At 34.7% G+C, this 21,696-nt stretch overlaps 1 long non-coding RNA gene across 1 annotated transcript in view; it reads left to right on the forward strand.

The window, feature by feature from the left end:
- Window positions 1-11,353, forward strand: part of LOC124888495 — a 19,683-nt gene extending 8,330 nt beyond the window's left edge. The window contains exon 2 of the long non-coding RNA XR_007046791.1: window positions 10,740-11,353. This is a non-coding gene — a long non-coding RNA (uncharacterized LOC124888495). The remainder of the gene's footprint in view (window positions 1-10,739) is intronic.
- Window positions 11,354-21,696: the final 10,343 nt, after the last annotated feature.

A 21,696-nucleotide genomic window follows, 5' to 3' on the forward strand; every position in this document is an offset into this window, starting at 1 on the left:
CAATTATTATATCATTATATTATAATATTTAAAATTTAGAATTCCTATAATATATGATAAAAAAATATCTTTTGAAAAATTTTCCTTTAAAAATACAAAAATAAAAAATTACCCTAAACTTCAAAAAAATAGTTATTTTAATTTTTTAAGGAAAAAAATGAAAACATGTTACTTTAAATTTTTGAGGAAAAAAATTCAATTTCCTAAAGTTGTGTTGTAGTATTAATTTAATACCATAATTAATTTTTTTTTACCTTTTGTAATATAAAAATAAAAATCGTTCATATTTAGGTAATCCTTTTTTGTAGGAAAAGATATAGGAGAATTCTTCTTTTTTCTACAATAATATAATAACATCCATAATATAAAATTTATTGACAAAAATATCCAAATAACTATTTTTTTATGAGCTCTAAAGGTGTCATCAACAATAAAAAAAGGTTAGGTTTAATCATATTATTTTAATATCTCGATTATTGTATTGTTTTGTTGTAATTTCTATTATGTTCAAGTCTATGTTGTTGATGAATGTTTCATCGGACTTTGAGAAATTTGCATTAAGGTAAAATTTGATGATATTGTTGTAATATTCTCGAATACTGTAGTTTCTGTTATTATTTGTTGTTTTTTCAAGTGATAGCTTAACGTTTGGTAAAGCATTAAGGATTTTTCTTAAGGTTTAATTGCATTGTTGTGATATCTCGATTATTGTATTGATTTGTTGAGTTTACAGTGGTAGATGAACATTCGGTCAAGCTTTGAGGAATTTTTGTGTAAAGGTTAGGTTTAATCAATTTGTTTTGTTGTAATTTCTGATCTATTACTATCTATTATTTTTGTTATTATCCGTGATGTGATAGTCACATCGTAGGAGAAGGTCAAGATATTATTTGTTATTATCCATGATGTGATAGTCACATCGTAGGAGAAGGTCAAGCTATTACTTCACATATCACTTGACATAAAGCACACGTGCAAAGTGTGTACATTTGACTAATATATATATATATATTAATGGCCTTCATAGTAGGTGCTTTTGCTTTTTTGCCCCCATAAGAAATGTCCTACAAAACTAGTCTCTCTTCTTTTTTATATATAGTACAATTACCTATTTGTCCCTCTATATCTCAAATATTTCTAAACAACTTCATACTTACTTATTTTTCAACTTCTATTTTTTTCCTTTTTATTTTACTTTGATTTTTGTTTCTTCTTTTATCTCTTTTTTCTTTTTAGTTTTTTGCAACGCTTACATTTTTTTTCTTTTCTCCGTTCAACTTCTATTTTTTTTTCTATTTTTTTATTTTACTTTGATTTTTATTTTTTTATCTTTTTTTTTTAGTTTTTCTCAACCATGACTTTTTTTCCTTTTCTCCTCTCGACTTCTTATTTTTTACAAAAACTTTCTCTTTTTTTGTTCTTTGGTTTTTATGTTCTTTTCTCTCTGTTTTTTTTAAACTTTTCCCAGCCTTTATTTTTTTTTATCTTTTTCTTTACTTTTATCTTTTTCTCTTATCCTCTCAACTTCTATATTTTTCTTTAATTTTTTTCTTTTTAAATATCTTTCTTCAATTTTTCTTTTTCCATAACTTTTATTATCTTTCTTTTCTTCGATTCCTTCAAAACAATAAGCTACGCCCTATGGGTAAGAGTTAAAACTATCATATTGTATCTTAATTTATTATATGTGCTATAAATCTTATCTTAGAGACAAGACTTGGGATTTTCAAACAACAAGTTGTTGTTTTCGGGTACACAAAAATCTATATTTTGGCCAACTTCAATACAAGTTCAAGAATAAATCAAAAACACTTATGAAGTTTTCAACACCTTCAACACAAGATCAAAAATGACCTTTCAAAGAAGTGTGTTTTCAATATTTTAAAGAAAATTAGATGAAGCAGAAAAAGCCAAGTCCTCCGAATTAACGGAGTGTCCTTAAGGAACTAATTCCCCTCAAGTACCCGAAGTTGTGGAATTTTTTTCCCAGGATAAAATGGCTTAATGATCCGACTGTATTGGTACCTCAAACGATCGAATTCTCTTAGAACTCACTCAACAATTAGATGATCACACAAAGTATTTTAGAAGACAAAAAATGTTTTCAAGTGCAGAAAAATTCATACAAAACATGTAGAAAAATGCAGGTTTATAAGCCATTAAGTGCCTCTTCCGAAAGGTGGTAATGGTTCTCAGAAAGGTGACAATGGTTCACCGAAAAGATGTATCCTTTCTGAATAGTCATGTCTGTCCATTCGAAAGAGTGTGTCTTTTTCGACCAACCACATCCATCCAAACAGTCATACCTTTTTTCGAAATAGTATGTTTTTTATTTGAAGAGTTGTGGCCCTTCTAAGCAAATTTTCATTTTCTATTTACACCAATTGAACCCAACAATCCCCCACATGAATGGAGAATGACTAATCTTTAAAACTTTATGGACAAGTATGTGATCATCAAGCAAAGATTGATTGCATTTGGATAAGTGAATTTCCCTTTGAACTTTCCGTAGTAAACATGCATCGAATGCACTTGGTCAATCGGTATATTTGATATCTTTGAACCGTCGAGCTTTAACATACACCTATATAACAAATGTCACACAACCAACCTTTTACCATTTATGGTTCTCATGGTTGGGTTCGTTTCATCCATGAACACGTCCTGGTCTCATGAGAGCTTAGAGAATAGACCTTTACTAACATTCTCCTTGAAGCGGCTTCCACTTCTCCCTCACATAGGTGATTTCTAAATATTCAATACTATAGATTAAACTATTTGTTCAAATCTGCCAAATTTAGATAATCATTAAAAGACTTCACTCCATAAGTCTTATCCTTGTTTACTAAATATTGTCTACTTCATGAGAATGAGTTGGGTATATTGACAATGTTGAACCTGTTAGATACAACTTTGTTTGTTCTCCTTGAACCTAGCTCTTGGGATCTCCAGTCTGCTAAGTAGAGTTACCGCCATGCTAACTTGTACTAGGATATAAACCCATTTCCTTGGATGTTCTCTCAACTCCTTCTCTAGATAGACCTTTTGTAAGTGGATCCGACATATTATCCTTTGACTTCACATAGTTAATAGTGATAATTACACTAGAGAAAAGTTCTCTAACGGTATTATGTCTCCATCTTATGTGACGAGATTTATCGTTGTACATCATGCTCCCTGCCCTACCTATTGTAGCTTGACTATCATAGTGTATACATACTGGTGCCAATGGTTTGTGCCAATAAGAAATATCTTCCAAGAAATTTCAGAGCCATTCTGCTTCTTCACCGGCTTTATCCAATGTGATAAACTCCGATTCCATTATAGAGCAAGCAATACATGTCTGTTTGGATGCTTTTCAAGAGACCGCTCCTCCACCGATAGCTAATACATATCCACCCATGGATTTTACTTAGTTCGATTCGGTGATCCAATTTGCATCACTATATCCTTCAAGTACCGCAGAATATTTATTATAGTGCAAAGCATAGTCTAGAGTGTATTTAAGATACCCCCAAAACTCTTTTCATTGCCATCCAATGAGTTTTATTGGGATTACTTATGTACCAACTCAACTTACTAATAGCAAATGCTATGTCTGGTCATGTACAATTCATTATATACATTAAATATTCCAACACTCTTGCATGCTCCAACTGTGAGTCACTTTTACCTTTATTCTTTTGAAGTGCAAAGCTCACATCTAATGGAGTTTTGGCGATACCAAATTCTAGATACTTGAATTTGTCAAGTACCTTTTCGATGTAATGAGACTGTGACAATGCTAACCCTTGTGGAGTTCTATGGATTCTTATTCCTAAGATCACATCCACAACTCCAAGGTCTTTCATATCAAACTTGCTCTCGAGCATTCATTTCGTAGCATTTATGTTAGAAATTTCTCTACTGATGATCAACATATCATCCACATACAAACAAACAATGACTTGGTAATTTGGAGTGTCTTTAATTTAAACACATTTATCACATTCATTTATCTTGAACCCATTTGCTAACATGGTTTGGTCAAACATTGCATGACACTGTTTAGGTGCTTGTTTAGTTCATAAAGTGACTTAATAAGTTTACACACCTTATTTTTTTTCTGGAACCACAAAACCCTCAGGCTGTTCCATGTAAATTTATTCCTCCAATTCTCCATTTAGGAAGCTATTTTCACATCCATTTGATGGATTTCAAGATCATATACTACCTCCAAGGCAATTAATATCTGAATTGACGTTATCCTCATTATAGGAAAATATGTATTAAAGTAATCAAGACCTTTCTTTTGTTTAAAGCCTTTTACTACAAGTCTTGCCTTGTATTTGTCAATAGCACTATCCGCTTTCATTTTTCTTTTGAAGATCCATTTAGAACCTAAAGGTTTATTTCCTAGAGGAAAATCAACCAGTTCCCATGTATGGTTGCTTAAGATTGAATCAATCTCACTATTGACTGCGTCTTTCCAAAAAAATAAGTTTGACGACGACATCACTTCTTTAAACGTTTGAGGCTCATTTTCTAAGCGAAATATTACAAAATCCGATCCAAACGAAGTTAACGTTCTTTGATGTGTACTATGTCTTGGATTCTCATCATTATTGACATCCTCACTTCATTTATCTCGAGGTCTTTAGACCCCTTACTAGACTGTTTATGTCTAGTTTTATACAGATAAATGTGTTTAAAGAATTCAACATTATTTGATTCAATTTCCATATTTTTATTAATATCCGAATGTTTGGATTTATGAACCAAAAACCGACATACTTTACTAATTTTATCATATCTTATGAACACGCAGTCCATCGTCTTAGGTCCTATCCTTACTCTTTTAGGTATAGGAACTTGGACCTTCGCTAGACACCCTCACACTTTAAAATATTTTAAGTTGGGTTTCCTTCCTTTTCATTTTTCATATAGAATTGATTGTATCTTACTATGGGGCACTTTATTGAGTATTCGGTTAGCTGTAAGGATAGCTTTCCCCACAAGTTTTGCAGTAAATTTGAACTTATTAGTAGTATATTTATCATTTCCTTTAAGGTTAAATTTTTTCTTTCCGCAATTCCATTAGATTAAGGTAAATACGGGACCGTAGTTTTATGAACAATTCCATTCTCTACACATATTTGCACAAAGGGAGATTCATATTCTTCGCCTCTATCACTTCTTATCATTTTGATCTTTTTCTCTAACTGATTTTCAACTTCTGTTTTATATTTCCTAAACACATCTATTGTTTCATCCTTACTATTTAGCAAATAGACATAGCAGTATCTAGTGCAATCATCAATAAAAGTTATAAAATACTTTTTTCTACCACAAGATGATGTTGACTTCATATCACAAATGTCAATGTGGATTAAGTCTAAGGGATTGGGATTCCTTTCAATGGACTTATACGGATGCTTAGCATACTTTGATTTCACACAAGTTTGACATTTTGATTTATTGCACTCAAAGTTTGGCAAAACTTCTAAGTTAATCAGTTGTTGCAATATTTTGTAATTGACATATCCTAATCGTTCATGCCACAAATCATTAGACTTAAGCAAGTAAGAAGAAACTAAACTTTTATTAATTTCAACATTTATTGCATTCATTTTTAATAGGACCTCATTGAGGTAGCCTTTTCCTACTACACTTTTCCTTTATTAAGTACAGTTTTTCCAGAAATAAATACACATTTGAATCCATTTTTGTTAAGAAGTGATATAGAAATTAAATTCTTCCGTAACTCCAGTACATACAGGACATTGTTCTAAGTCAACACTTTGCCTGATATCATTTTTAGGCAGACTTTTCCTGTTCCTTCAACCTTTGCAATTGCGGAGTTAGCTATATATATATATCTTCTATTTGCCTTGATCAGGAGCAAAAACAACAAACAACTCCTTATTTGCGCAAACGCGGCGGGTGGCACCGAAATCCATCCACCACTCTCGAGGATTTCCCACTAAGTTTATGCATTAAGATAGCATGGTACACAAATCGTCCACTTCTTTCTTGGATTCATCCATATTTGCTTGGTCCTTCTTTTTGCCTTTTTTTAGGGCATAATAATCCGTTGACTTGTGGCCAATCTTTCTACAGTTAAAGCATTTTTCCTTGAATTTTTTTTAGGTTGATTACTTTTATGTCCAACTTTCTTTCACTTTTTGGAGTTGTTGTGGTCGTCTTCTATAATATTTTCTCCACTTATTACAGAATTTCCTTTTGACCTTCTTTCTGCGGTTTTGTTGTTTTCTTAAATGCACAGTCTTACTATAAGATCTTCGTCTGTCATCTCCTTTCGCTTATGTTTCAAGTAGTTCTTGAAGTCCTTCTACATAGGTGGTAACTTCTTTATTATTGCTGCGACTTAAAATGCCTTATTCATAATCAAACCTACAATTAAGTTCATGTGAACATTAAGAAGATTTTGTAAAATATTCAACAAAGGTATTCATCAAACTCATACCTTCCGCGAGGAAATCGTGGATGATAACTTGTAGTTCCTGGACTTGAGATATAACAAACTTGCTATCAATAATTTCAAACTCAAGGAATCTTGCAATGAGGAACTTTTTGGTTCCAGCATCCTCAGTCTTGTATTTTCTTTCACGTGCCCCCATAACTCTTTTGTCATCTTCATTCCACTATGCACATTGTATAGTTCATCTTGGAGGCCATTTAGAATATGATTCCTGCATAGGAAATTAGAGTGTTTCCATCCTTCATAACGACAAATTTATCCTGGTCCGAAGTTTCCTCGGGCACCTCTGGAGCTTCTTCAGATGTTAATCTTTGAAGACATAAAGTTTTAAGGTAGAAGAACATCTTCTGTTTCCACCTTTTGAAATTAACACTTGTGAATTTAAGTGGGTTTCTCCAATGGTGCCATTGCCTGCGGAGCACTCGTACGACTCGTTGTGGCAATATTAGTTGCTGCCACAATCATTGCAGTATCATTCATATGACTGTCTGTAGTCATTTTCCTATCACAACACGACAACAAATTTTTAGTATATCGAAATACTACTTATAAAGTTATAGCAACTTTAAACACCCCTTATTTCTAGTTTAATGGTGAAGTTTTTATGAATTCCATTCGTCAACTGAATGATCTCTAACCTGTGATGAAGATTTTATTTCTTTAAATCACTTGTTAAATTCAAACGGAGTAGAAATCTTAAAGCTTTAATCTCCAGAAACCAAACAATACAGATTATGAAAAAAAAATTAGTGAAAAGAAAATTTCACCAAACAAGCAAAAAAATTTTTTTTTTTCAAAAATTATTTCCTTAAGATTGTTGTTTTCAGGTACACAAAAATCTATATTTTGGCCAACTTCAACACAAGTTCAAGAATAAATCAAGAACACTTATGAAGTTTCCAACACCTTCAACACAAGATAAAAAATGACCTTTCAAAGAAGTGTGTTTTTAATATTTTAAAGAAATTAGATGAAGCAGAAAAAGCCAAGTCCTCCGAATTCATAGAGTGTCCTTAAGAAAATAATTCCCCTCAAGAATCCGAGGTAGCGGAATTTTTCTCCTAGGATAAATTGGCTTAACGATCCGACTGTAGTGGTACCTCAAACAATCGGATTCTCTTCGAACTCACTCAAGAGTTAGATGATCACACAACGTGTTTTAGAAGACAAGAAATGTTTTCAAGTGCAAAAATATTCATACAAAATCTTTGAAAAAAATACAAGTTTATATAACCACTAAATGCCCATTCTGAAAGGTGGCAATGATTTACTGAAAAGGTGGCAATGGTTCACTGAAAGGTTTATCCTTTCTGAATAGTCATGTCTGTCAATTTGAAAGAGGGTGTTTTTTCCGAACAGCCATAACCATCCAAACAATCATACCTTTTCCTGAAATAGTGTGTCTTTTACTCGAAGAGTTGTGTCCCTTCCAAGCAACTTTTCATTTTTCATTCACACCAATTGAACCCAATACAAGTTACATTGTATGGATAATAGTTAACACTACCACATTGCATTTTGAGTTATGAGATGTTCTATAAATCTTACCTTAGAGGAAATAATTAGCTCAAAAGACTTTCAAACAATAAGTTATGCCCCACGAGCAAGAATTTACACTACTATGTTATGTATTAATTTAAGAGAAGTTCTACAACTCCTGCCTTAGTGCATGACTTATCCCAAAGATTTTCAAACAATAAGTTGGGTACATTGGGCAAGAGGAAACATTACCTCATTGTGGTTTTTTACTTATGAAATAATCTACAACTGTTACCTTAGAGTTAATACTTAGACCAAAGGCTTTCAAGTAATAAGTTACGTACCATGGGCAAGATCTGACACTACCAAAGTGTGTTTTAATTTATGAGGTGTTCTATAACTCTTGCCTTAGAGGCAAAACTTAACGCAAAAACTTTCAAACAACAAGTTATGCCCCATAGGTTGGAGTTTTGACACTACCACATTAAGTTTTTAATTATGAGATTCTCTATAAGACTTAATCCAAAGACTTTCAAACAATAAGTTACACACCATGGGTAAGCGTTGACACTTTCAGATTATGTTTTGATTTATGATATGCTCTATAACTGTTGCCTTAGATGCCAGACTTAGCCCAAGGACTTTTAAACAACAAGTTATGCCCCATGGGCAAAAGTTGACATTACCACATTGTGTATTGAATTATGAGATGTTTTACAAATCAAGAACTTTCAAACAACAAGTTATGTCCTATGGGTAAGAGTTGATACTACCACATTCTATCTTAATTTATGAGATGTTCTATAACTCTTTTCTTAGAGGAACGACTTAGTCTAAGGACTTTCAAATAACAAGTTACACCCTATAAGCAAGATTTGACATGACCACATAGTGTCTTAATTTATGAGATGTTCTATAACTCTTGCCTTAGAGGCAATACTTAGCCCACAAGTTACATCCCATGGACAAAATTTTACCATATTGTGTCTTGATTTATGTGATGCTCTATTAGTTTTGCCTCTAAGACAAGACTTAGCCCAAAAACCTCTCCAAAAAATAAGTTACGCCTAATGGGCTAGTGTTGACACTACCAGATTGTGTCTTAATTTATGAGATGTTCTATAACTCCTACCTTAGTGGAAAGATTGTGTCTTAATTTATTAGATGCTCTATAACTCCTACCTTAGTGGCAAGACTTAACTCAAGAATTTTAAACAACAAGTTATGTCCCATGAGTAAGACTTGAAACTACCACATTTTGTCTAATTTATGAGCTGTGTCTATAACTTTTGCTTAGAGGCAAGACTTATTCCAAAGGACTTCCAAATAACAAGTCATGCCAATAAATTTACTTTGATGTCAAAGAAAGAAGATTCCTTTGCGGTTTATCCAACTTTCTATTTACTAGCAAAATATAATAGAAGTTGAGAAAAAAAGAAAAAAAGAAAAAAGAGGAACAAAATAGAGAAAATAAAAAAAAAGAAGAAAAAAAGTAAAGGTTAAGAAAAAATAGAAGAATAAAAAAAGATTGACAAAAAAATGAGAAAAAAAAAATTAAAAATAAATTTTGAGAGAAAAAAAAAGGGAACAATGAGAAATGATAAAATTTAAAAAGAAAAGAAAAATAAAGATTGAGACAACTGAATTAAAAAAAGAAAAAAAGAGAAAGAAATAGATAATGTTTGAGAAAAAAAGAAAAAAGAGAAAAAAAGTAAAAGAAAATAAAGTTTGAGACAAACGAATTAAAACAAGAAAAAATAAAAATTAAGAAAAACTAAAAAAAAATAAAAATAGAAGGTGAGAGACAAATGAGCAAGGAAAGTTTAAAACTATTTGAGATGTAGAGGGGCCAAAATGTCTTATTCTATACTTAAAAAGAAAGAAAGGTTAGACTTTAAAGACTTTTCTTATGGGGCGATAACAATTCAAAACCACCCACTATGGGGACCGTCCTATGTAATTTCCTGTATAGATAAGGCCCTTGATGTCTTTTAGATATTCTTATTATTACCAACAGCTAAATTATGAGAATTCACACATAAAAATAATTAAGCTAAATAAGGTGGAGGATTTATTTTTAAGAATAACTAACTAAAGTTCTACAAAAAATAATATATACAAAAAGATAAATAAGGTGGAGGATATAGTGTCAGTGGTCGATTGAAAATTATGTGAGTTTACCATTTTGGAAAGTTTAAGGGTCGGTATGATTGACTTCGGTAAGTATTTGGTGATAATAAGATCGTATCAAAATTCTATCATTATTTTAAAGTATTTAGGTGGAGACATGGTTCTCAAGGTGGTTGGTCGAGAATTATGTGATTTTTTTTATTTTTAAAGGTTTGAAAGTTTGTATGATTGACTTTGGTCAGTATTTGGTGATACCAAAGTTGTATGAAAATTCTAACATTCTTTTTTTGGGTTAATAGGACCATTGATTTGGATCCCGAAGCATTTAGATGGATTTCGAGTAGTTGATTGATAAGTGAAAGTTTAATGCATATGATTGACTTTGGTCAATTTTTTAAGATGGTTTCTTTTTGATGATTTGACAATTTCACTGATTCCAAATTCTTTTTTTAGTCTGATAGCATGATTGATTTGTGTTCATGAGTTTGGATAAGTAGTAGGGTTTCGTTTGATCTTAAGTGTATTTATACGTCTAAGTACCAACATTTATCCATATTTAGACTTGTTCTATGAGCTAAAACATGTTAATTATATTGTGTTTGAGCTATAATTGTATTCACTCTCTAATGGATATGATTTGTTATTGAAGGGCTCGATTGTGATAAAATTGGACGTGCTTTGATGCACTAATAAGGAGATTTATGATTATGGAAGAACTTGGAGTGACATGCTGAACACGAAGACACTTGGAAAAGGTTCAGAAATAATGGAATGCAGTGGGGAAAATTATGAGTCAGATGGCAATTTCCAGTGAGGGTCCAGAATAGCCCCGCACCACAGACCCTAATTTTCGTTATGACCTCCGCGTCATGGAGTATGACTGATTTATAAAGCCAATTTCCAGTGAAGGTCTGTGATGGGCCCGAGCCGCGAACCCTAGTGTCCATAATGAACTTCGTAGTGTAGTGAAGATGAATTTTTGAGTAGATTGTGCCTCACTATAAAAGGAAGACGTAAACATAAATTGGATCATCTTTTCACACGGATCGCAAAGGCAAAAACAAATACGAGAGTTCTATTCGGGTTCTTTGAATTTTCATATTTCAACAATTAACTTTAGTATGATTAATTACATTTTGTTGATGTTGATTTGGAACATGAGTGGGTAAAAACCCTTGTTCTTGGATTGAGGCCAAGGACATGTTATATTTTGTTATTCTTAGAGTGGTTAACATTGATTTATCGTATGGATTATTCTTATTCTCTTGTTTCTATTATTTTAATGAATGGCCATCTTTAGAATACATCTATAATCCCTTTGTGAACCCGAAAGAAGAATCATAGGGAGAGATCGAAGAGTTTAAAGAGCAAGTTTGTATTCTTCTATAGAACGAAGAATGTGAAGTAGCCGCTAGGATAGGAATATATCTAGAAGCCATGTTTAGTTCAATTGCAGGAAGATAACTTAAAACATCCTAATTGATTATTGCATCCCCACTCAACGATGTAGTTGGAATGTCCTTTTATGCAATAGATTACAAGTTAGGAAGGCTATGATAATAATCTAAACCCTGCGAATCAATAACTCGATAATAAACATGACCACAATAAGGATAGAGACTTATAGGATTGCTCAAAGTGCCTCAACCCTGGAATTTTCTCTGGTATTGTTTACAACCTAGCTTACGTTGGGATTGTCATTACTATGTTATTGACTTAGTTGTTAAATTATTCATTAAATTGTTTAACCTATTTTGATACTCTAAAATACTTGAATACATTATTGTCGAAACTGAAATTAATTAAATTACTAATCAAGTAGTCCTCTTGGGTACGATATCTGATTCTTTGAGTCACTATATTACTTGTACGATCACGTGCACTTGTGTGTGCGATAAATGGCAATAAGTTTTTGGCGCAATTATCGGTGACTCAAATAATTAGTAATTTTATAAATTTTTACTTTTGATAATAAATTTATGATGCAACCCGCCTTGAGGCCTTGTCGTAATGGGCGTCCCAAGCTTGACTAGGACCAAAGACCACCCTCGTTACCCAACCTAACCTCCAGCCGCCTGCCCTGAGTTGGCTGAATTTCAAGCATATGACAAGATAGTATAACAACTCATATAAAGACTCTGGGATAAGATCACAACTGTGACCAACCCAACCAAGTTTAACTATCCCATACCAAACCATACAAAAACAAGGGCCATAAACTGGGCCATAACCAAGATTGTTCCAAAATATAATATAATTAATCCCAAAATAAAATATGATGGAACAATCAATAATCTCGTCCAGTGATGTCAGCTCTTCAGCTTATTCCAATGCTAAGGTCAACACCAACACCGATCCCGCCTATTCCAACCCATAGAAGTACCACAAAGCCTCTAACCAAAAGAGTAATGAAATTCGGTTGGGACACTCCCCCAACCATAGCCAAAACCAATATCCAAAATAAAACCATAGTGTCTAGAAATATCCATTACATGAAATAGAGCCTCCCGAAGGATAGAAGCTCACCACTTCAGTCCAAATTTTGATCTCTAATCAGTCACTATGTAGGAGGATTCGAACGGACGGTTCCTACATAGCATGGGTATACAACCACAGTAGACGGGGTTAGCGAGTGACTGCCAACATGATCTCAGGGTACGGATAAAATAATGCTATTTATAAAACCAAGTAAAACCATCCATATGCATACAACCATACATATATATATAACCATGCCATGAAATAGGATTGGGTTTAGCATGCCTTTAAAATATTTACCTTGGCTATGTAGCTTTGTCGTCCTAAACCACCCATGGGCTATATGGGTTTAGCTCTCCCAGCTGAAATGGCCCCAGTGCGTGTATCCACATGACTAGGGAACAAACCCTTGGGATGACTAGTATATCCCCCAAATATAGTGTGACATCATATACACAATCACCAAGACCAACCTTATATTTATAAATATGAGTTTCTAATTTTGGTCCCCCCAAGACCTGCACCTTACAAGTTTAGCTACACCTCCCACCATTATTGCCCCATTAAAACTAATTTCCAAATAACCAAACCATTATCCATTTATTAACCAAGGCCATTGATATTGGTATTGTTATACCAACCCTTACTTGCAAGTATCTTCCATAGCCAACCATTTATAGGTTTAAGGGGACTTTCAAGTGCCTTTCTATTTACCATAATAAACCACTTGGGGGATTCCATGTACCCCGCAAGCATAACCATTTAGCTATTTACCTTTCCAAGCTATTTAAACCATGCATAACCCCTTTACCAAGTTTTAAAACATGAAAGAGTTCCATTAAAATAGCCAATGCAATGAACATATCTTATAAGGATTTTGTCAAAGACATTGGGGACATAATATGACCAAAACCAATTCCAATTTTCATCAAACCATTCCTATAATATACAATTATCCAAAACTACCATTAATGCATATAAAGCATAACAAAAACCATGGGAAACCATAACCAACTGATAAAGCTAAACTTACATGTCAATTTGAGTGCAAGGCGGTCGTCGTCAATATATTTACCCAACTTTGGAGTCGGGGTCGAATCCATGAGGAACAATGTGAGTGGCGATAAAATTAATTTGAAATTCTAGTTACAAGTTAAATTCAATCAAATGGTACAAAAAATAAAATGGAGGGAGGTGAGTTCCTACACTAATGTTTCTTTTTGGGATTTTCTAGTATAAATTTGAGGCTAAAATAATTAGAGTTGTAACAATTATGCATGGATCTTGGGATTATGCATTACTAAAGGAGTGGCATGTGGGAGTTAGTCATTAACATCGATTTATTAAGTCAAATATGGGTAGATTTGGTTATAGATATTGATGCTAGTCTTTTAACAAAACCCCAAATTTTTACCCATTGATCCTTTCAAATACCTAATGGATGTGTTCAACAATTAGTAACCACATCCTCAATCATGGCATCCCTATTTCTAGGATGACACCTAATGCATAGTCAACCTCACTTAAACCCTTATTTCTAAGATAGTAAGAATTTAGCAAACTACACACATAATTGTCTATCATTTCTTTGGTCTCCATATCTCTCTTTCGAGGATGATATAGATTCCTAAACTTCACTCAAAACCTTTTTTTTGAAGATAGCCTTAGGTTTTATAGAGCTTAGAGCTTTCACTCATAAAGCCCATGTGGATATTTGGAGTTTCATAGCAATAATAGAACCCTTAAACATGAACTACCAAATAGATGCTAACAATCATAACCCACACATACTTTGATCCTTATTCACACATAACCCCAAGAGGGAGATTTAGCTACACATAAGATAAATAAACATAGATATACCCATAAACTCCATTGAATTAATTTGTGGTAAATCTAAGCGAATGTTACTTCAAACTTGGCTCCTTTACAATATCAACAATGGAAATGAGCAAATCTTCCATTTGGAAAGACTCTAATGTATTCTTCACCCAAAATTTATACAATATTTTCGTCTCCCAAAAAATGAAGGCTAAAAAGTCTCAAGCTAATCCTAGAAAAATTATTGAAGAAGGAATGTGATGGAATAAATCCCCCCAAATTTGGGTTTGAGTCTTTTTGTTCAAATTGGGATCAGTATATGTAATAATAATTTTACCCTAGGGCTGAATATTTTTGCCAAGCTGAGATCGTGCAAGTCTGGCTATGACCACAGCTATGCAATCGCGATTGACTTCAGCGATCGCAGTTTATTAACCGTCTTGACTGACCGCGACCGCAGCCTATGGACCGCGACCACAGTAATTGAGGCTAGTTCACTGCAGGTCTTCAGCTGCACTTTTTCTGCTCCATTTTGATCATTTCAAGCTCTAATCCACATCTCTTTATCTTTTTAACCCCTATACCTACAATGAGTGGATATTAGTGCATTAAGTCATAATTATGACTCATTTACTCATTTGAGACAAGGTAATGTGCACAAAAAATAAGTGCGAGTGCGTGGTAAAATCACCACTCATCAATATCCCCAACTTAAGACTTTGCTTTTCCTCAAGCAACATTACTTCTTTACCATGAGCCACAATTATTTATACCCAAATTTCATGCCTAAAGGGCCATAGCGACTTCAACTTGAATGGTAACCACAAATAGCTAATTGCACATGTACTAGACTAGTTTCACAACACCCCTCATTATAGAATGAAATATTCAAAGAATGCATAAGACTTTAAAGAGCAATCAAACAAAAAAGACCAAAACTCTAGAAGTGGCTCATCTTTGACTAGAACTAACCCATACTCCACTTGCCTCATTATCCGGGAGGTGACAAAAATCAGTCACCTCAACTTGTTTGCATGCCTATCTCACAAGAAAGAAAAGTTTCACACACCAAACTACCGAACAAGTAACAAGGAATTTTAAGTGCAAAATTCTCCCCTCAATAAAGAAATCTCAATGCAACAAGTGTCATGCCATAGGCTAGCCCCTATATTCAATCTCCGCTACAAAGAAAGTAAATGGTTGGAGATATCAAAGGACTTTCTAAGCTTATAACGTAGGTTTGAGTTAGGGTAGGATATCATTTAGGGAACCAGGTTACACCCTACCTTGAACATCTACATCACATTTTACAACACTCCTCCTTTCGACTAAGGGCCACTCTACTTTGTTTTCTCTCTTTTCTTATGCCTACTTTTTTGTTTCCTTTGTTCACTACTTTCCTTTCATTTCATTTTCTTGCAATTTTTATGAAAAACTTTCCTTTGTTGGGTTTTTTCCCTTTTCTAAACATTTGTTTTCCACACTTAGGCATATTTGGAATTTTCACTAATACATCATGGACCCAAACTTACTTCCGTCAATCTTTACCACCCCCAACTTAGGATTTTAGCCTCACGTTATGTTTTTAAGTTCAAGGAGGGTATGGTTCCAAAAGGGATAAAAAGAAAGGTTCACGACTTGTAATGAGTTTGCCAAAGAAAGGTTTAAAGGCTCAAAGTGGGTATTAGGAATTATAATTATACATGGGTAGGATTTTAAGGCCAGAGTAGGTTCCAAAGGGCCTAAGATCATTTCTCCAACCAAATACAATCAAAATTAGTTTAGTAAGAATAAAAGGGCAAGTTCTAGATAACACAAGTGTACAAGATATGAATATCAATATTCTTACCACACATGGCATGCACAATTTGTTAAGGGAGATTAAATGTCCCTCCCGATGAAAACAATCATGGAGAATTTATCACTTACTCACAAGTCAAAAATTTATGGAACCACAAAAAGAGAAAAGGATTTTTTACAACATTGCTCACGTCCATGCCCTTGATTTTTCAAAAAGTTTAGACGGAGAAGGTTTCTTTATTTGCCATAGCACCATGCACAAATTGCTAACATATGGCAGCGGCTACAACCAAAGCCTTAATCTCAAATCTTGGCTTAATCATTGGCGAGCTAACCATATGGCTACTCAGACTTAACCAATGGTGTACAATCTGATCCCAACCTTATAAAGCAAACTAAAATGCCATTGGTACTCAGGGTTCCCTTGCATTTTTCGACATTTATGCTATGGGTACTCAGAATTCCCCTACATACTTGTCCCAACATCACTAAGATCCATAAAAAAATTTAAAACACGTATAGAAAACTAAAACTATAAATAAAAGGAATGCATGATAATCCATAAAGCGTGGGCATCATCAAAGTACCAAAAAATATAGCATCTCAAAACACAATAAAAACAACGTCTAGAGTTTCATCCAAAACACTACCCAGGGACATCCAAGCAGTACAAATATAAGGACAGGCACCCCCAACTGCCTAGTTCGAAAGGTAAGAGTAAAGGATTCTCCCTGAATTATCTTTATCATATCTGGTATACCCTGTATCATCTCCACCGTTATTAGCACCAGACCCCTCAGAATCGGCTCCATCATCGCTGTTGCTACTTGACAAAGGTAGTTGTTCTGTAGGTTTAAGCACCTTGAAGATGCCCTTTACCTATTTCCACAGCTTGGTGAAGAATTTTTCTCTTTTCTTTTCCCTCTTCAACAACCTTTCCTGTGACTCCCGGAGGGTCCTATGTGATATTGCCAAGGTTGAATATGCCCTTTCCAATCTGGCAACTCTAGCACTTTTCTTTGTCATCTCCTCCTAATATATTTCATAGTCGTACTGAGCCGCATATGAATGGTGAGTAGTGGAGGATTCTCTTGGCCCTTGGGGTAGTCCTGGACCATGTTTCCTGGTAGCAGAAATTTTGTGAAAGAATTCTAGGAACTTCACTGGGGCTTTGTCCATAGTAATACTCCGTTCTAGGTATAGCTTGGACCTTGGGAGGTTCTTGTAATACTGGTAGTGTCTTTCCAGAAGCCAGGCCCTAGATTCATTTAAGTCTCATTCTATAGCTGAGTGCCTATATATAGGATACTTCAGACCATTTTTAGTATTTTCAAACCAAAACATATGCTCGATTAACAAGGAAAGAACATGTGTCACTATTATAGGAGATTATGTCGTGAAAAATAGATGTGCAAAAAGTTAGGTTTTGCTAGGCAGCTGTCCTCAGGTATGGAGATCACGAAGCATTTACAGTGATCACATTATTGCGGTCGCAGTTATCAGGACCGCGGTTGTGATACCTAAGACAACAGCTAACAGCTCTGCCATTGCTCAATAGACATATGCTTAACACCAATTTTCTTCCAATTAGGTGTACAACATCATGAGCAGATAAAATAACCCTAGATAGCAAGATTGCAACCTCAAATTCAAAGGAATTCATGTTGAACTCATTTGGGAAATGAGTGGACATCTATTGTATGCGTCAAGTTTAACAAGTCTAGATTTGAATATGGGTACTCAAAACTTCCCTATATGATGTGTAGACACCCTACAACAGCTAACCACAATCATAATTACAATAAGCACAATTTTGCAATTATAACACTATTGCAAGTTCATTCCTGGCTAAATGTCCTAAGCCTACAATACCAATGAATGTAAGAGAGTATACGACTGGACCATTCCATCCATACCCCAACATACAGGTCGTACCCAAGAGTTGTATTTGGTCAAGAGATCAAAATTTCAGGAAATTTTCTAAGGTCCAAAAACCAAGGTATTTTAGTCTCCCTACTAGGAACATTCACACCCGAATGACGGATAAGGTACGGGTAACCATACACACGAGTAATTTGTATATCAAATATATTACCAATCTCTAACAAAGTTTGAAAACAAAGAGGCATAGATATTAACCTTTCCTTTACACACTTTGAAAATAAAGATGTGTTAAAAGACACATACCTTCTGCACGAATCCTAGGAGCAGAAAACAAATGCAGATATTTAGACTTCATGTCCTTTTCCCCTTCCCATGTAGCTTTTTCCACCTTGTGGTTTTACCAAAGAACCTTAACTGAAGCCACATCTTTGGTCTGCAACCGACGAACCTGACTATCCAAGATCTCAACTGAGACTTTTTCATAAAACAAAGAATCAGTGATACCCAGTCCTTCCAAAGGAACAACTTAAGTAGGGTCACTAATAGACTTCCTCAACATGGAAACATGAAAGACCGGATGAAACAAGCTCAAGCTAGAAGTTACCTCCAGCTCATACGCAACATTACCAATTCTTCATAAAATTTCATAAGGACCCACACACTGGGGACTGAGCTTCACCTTCTTTCCAAATCGCACTATTTCCTTCACATGAGATACCTTGAGGAAAATCTTATCCCCAACTTCAAACTCTAAGTCTCTATGCCTAATATCCGTATAGGACTTTTGGCTACTTTAGGCAGCCTTAAGATTTTCCCGAATCACCATCACCTTCTCCATAGCCTAGTAAACTAAGTCGGGACCATACATGTCTGCCTCACTAAACTTGAACCAACCAATAAAAAATCTAACCTCCTGCCATACAATGCCTTAAAAGGGGCCATATCAATACTAGAATAATAGCTATTGCTATATGCAAACTCCACCAAAGGTAGATGCTCAACCCAATTGCCACCATAATCAATCACACAGGCCTGAAGCATATCCTTCAATGTCTGTATAGTTCTTTCTGCTTGACTATCCTTCTGTGGATGGAAAGCAGTAACTAACCTTGGTCCCTAACCTTCTCTGGAAAGATCACCAGAAGTGAGATATAAACTACGCGCCACAATAAAAATTAATTGAAATAGGCACTCCATGCAGCTTCACAATATTTTAAAAGTATAGCTTCACATAATCCTCTATCGAGAAGGTAGTCCATACTGGCAAAAAGTGCATAGACTGAGTCATCCTATCCACTATAACCCAAATTGAATCATATTGATTCCGATATCGAGGAATACCGGTAATGAAGTCCATATTGTTCACTTCCTAGTTCTATTTGGGCAAATCAATTTCTTGATACAACTCTCCTGGCCTCATGTTCTCAACCTTAACTTGTTGACACACCATGCAGTTGGCCACGAACTCATCCACACCCCTCTTTATGCCATTCCATTAATAGATATCCTTAAGATCATAATATATCTTAGTAAAGCCGAGATGAATAGCATAGAGTGACTTGTGCACCTCAGCCAAAATCCTTTGCCGTAACCCGTCGACATCAAGAACACACAACCTCCCTTGGTACCATAAAGTACCATTACTACCTATCTTAAACACCACTACGTTTTGCCCACCAACGCCACTCTTGATTTTCATTAAGATAGGATCTAGAACTTGCTTCTCCTTAATCTAAACACCAAGAGATAGTCAAACCACTTATTGCACCACCACACCACCATCTTTAGAGTCCAAGAGACGAACTCTAAGATTATCTAAGCGGTTAATATCCTTCACTAATTCCCACTTTCCTTCCTCCACATGAGCCAAACTCCCCATGTATAACCTGCTAAGAGAATCAACAGCTACATTAGCCTTACCTGGGTGATATTGAAGACTCATATCATAATACTTGAGAAGCTCAAGCTATTTTCTCTGCCTAAGATTAAGCTCTTTCTGAGTGAAAACATAATCTAAACTCTTATGATAAGAAAATATATCCACGTACACACCATACAAATAATACTGCCATATTTTCAAAGAAAACACAATCGCCAACAGCTTGAAATCATGAGTAGGATAATTCTTCTCATGCACCTTCAATTTCCTTGAAGTATAGGCAATCACTTTCCCATACTGCATCAACACACATCCAAGACCTACCCAAGATGCATCACAATAAACCACGAACCCATCATTACCTTCTAGCAAAGTTAGAATTGGAGCTGAAGTTAACTTGTCCTTCAACTTCTCAAAACTCCCTTCCCAAGTATCTGACCAAGAAAACTTGACCTTCTTCTAAGTTAACTTAGTTAAAGGAGTAACTATCAATGAAAAGATTTCCAAAAATCACCTATAATACCCAACTAAACCCAAGAAGCTCCGAATATCGAATGGAGTCATGGGTTTAGGCCACTTCTACACCATAAAAACCTTTTTTTGGATCCACCAGGATCCCTTCACTAGAAATAATATGACCCAAGAAAGTTACAACGTTCAACCAAAACTCACACATGGAGAACTTGGCATACTACTGTTGTTCCCTTAAGGTTTGCAACACCATACGAAGGTAATTAGCATGATCTACCTCGTTCTTCGAATAGACCAGGATGTCATCAATAAACACAATGATGAAGAGATTCAAATACTAATGAAAAACTATGTTCATCAGATCCATAAATGCCATCGGAGCATTAGTCAATCTAAATGATATCTCCAAAAACTCAAAGTGCCCATACTGAGTACGAAAAGCTATCTTAGGAATATCTACCTCCCTAATCTTTAGCTAATGGTACTCAGACCAAAGATCTATTATAGAAAAAATTTGGCACCTTGCAACTAGTCAAACAGATCATCTATCATTGGAAGAGGATACTTGTTCTTTACCATCACCTTGTTTAACTGCCTATAGTCAATGCACATCCAAAGGGAACCATCCTTCTTGTGCATAAACAACACCGATACACCCTAAGGATATACACTAGGACGAATAAACCCTTTATCCAGAAGTTTCTTAAGTTGTTCCTTGAGTTCCCTTGACTTAACTAGAGCCATCTATACAGAGGAATAAAAATTGGATGAGTGTCTGGAAATAGATCAATACCAAACTCTATTTCCCTATCCTAAGGAACACTAGGAAAATAATTCAAAAAGACCTCAAGAAATTCATTAACCACTGAAACTGATAGAAAAGTAGGACCTTCTAAGTTAGAATCTTTAACCCAAACCATATGATAATACAACCTTTAGAGATTAACTCTGAGCTCTAAGATAAGAAATAAATCTCTTCCTAAGAACTAGAGAAACACCCTCCCACTTTATAACCGGTTCACTGGTAACCTAAAGATAACCTTATAGGCCCGACAATCCAAGGACGCATAACAAGAGTGAAACCAATCCATCCCAGAATGATGTCGAAATTCACCATATCCAACTAAGAACGATCCACCAAGCTCTGCTTTCCACCAATAGATACCACACCCCCTATAGACTCTCTTAGAAATAACCGAGTCACCTACTAGGGTAGAAATAAAAAAAGATCTAAATAACTTCTGGATCAAAACCAAAAGATACAACCATATAA

Source organism: Capsicum annuum, chromosome 11, assembly GCF_002878395.1.
Source record: "Capsicum annuum cultivar UCD-10X-F1 chromosome 11, UCD10Xv1.1, whole genome shotgun sequence".
Classification (NCBI taxonomy): Eukaryota; Viridiplantae; Streptophyta; class Magnoliopsida; order Solanales; family Solanaceae; genus Capsicum; species Capsicum annuum.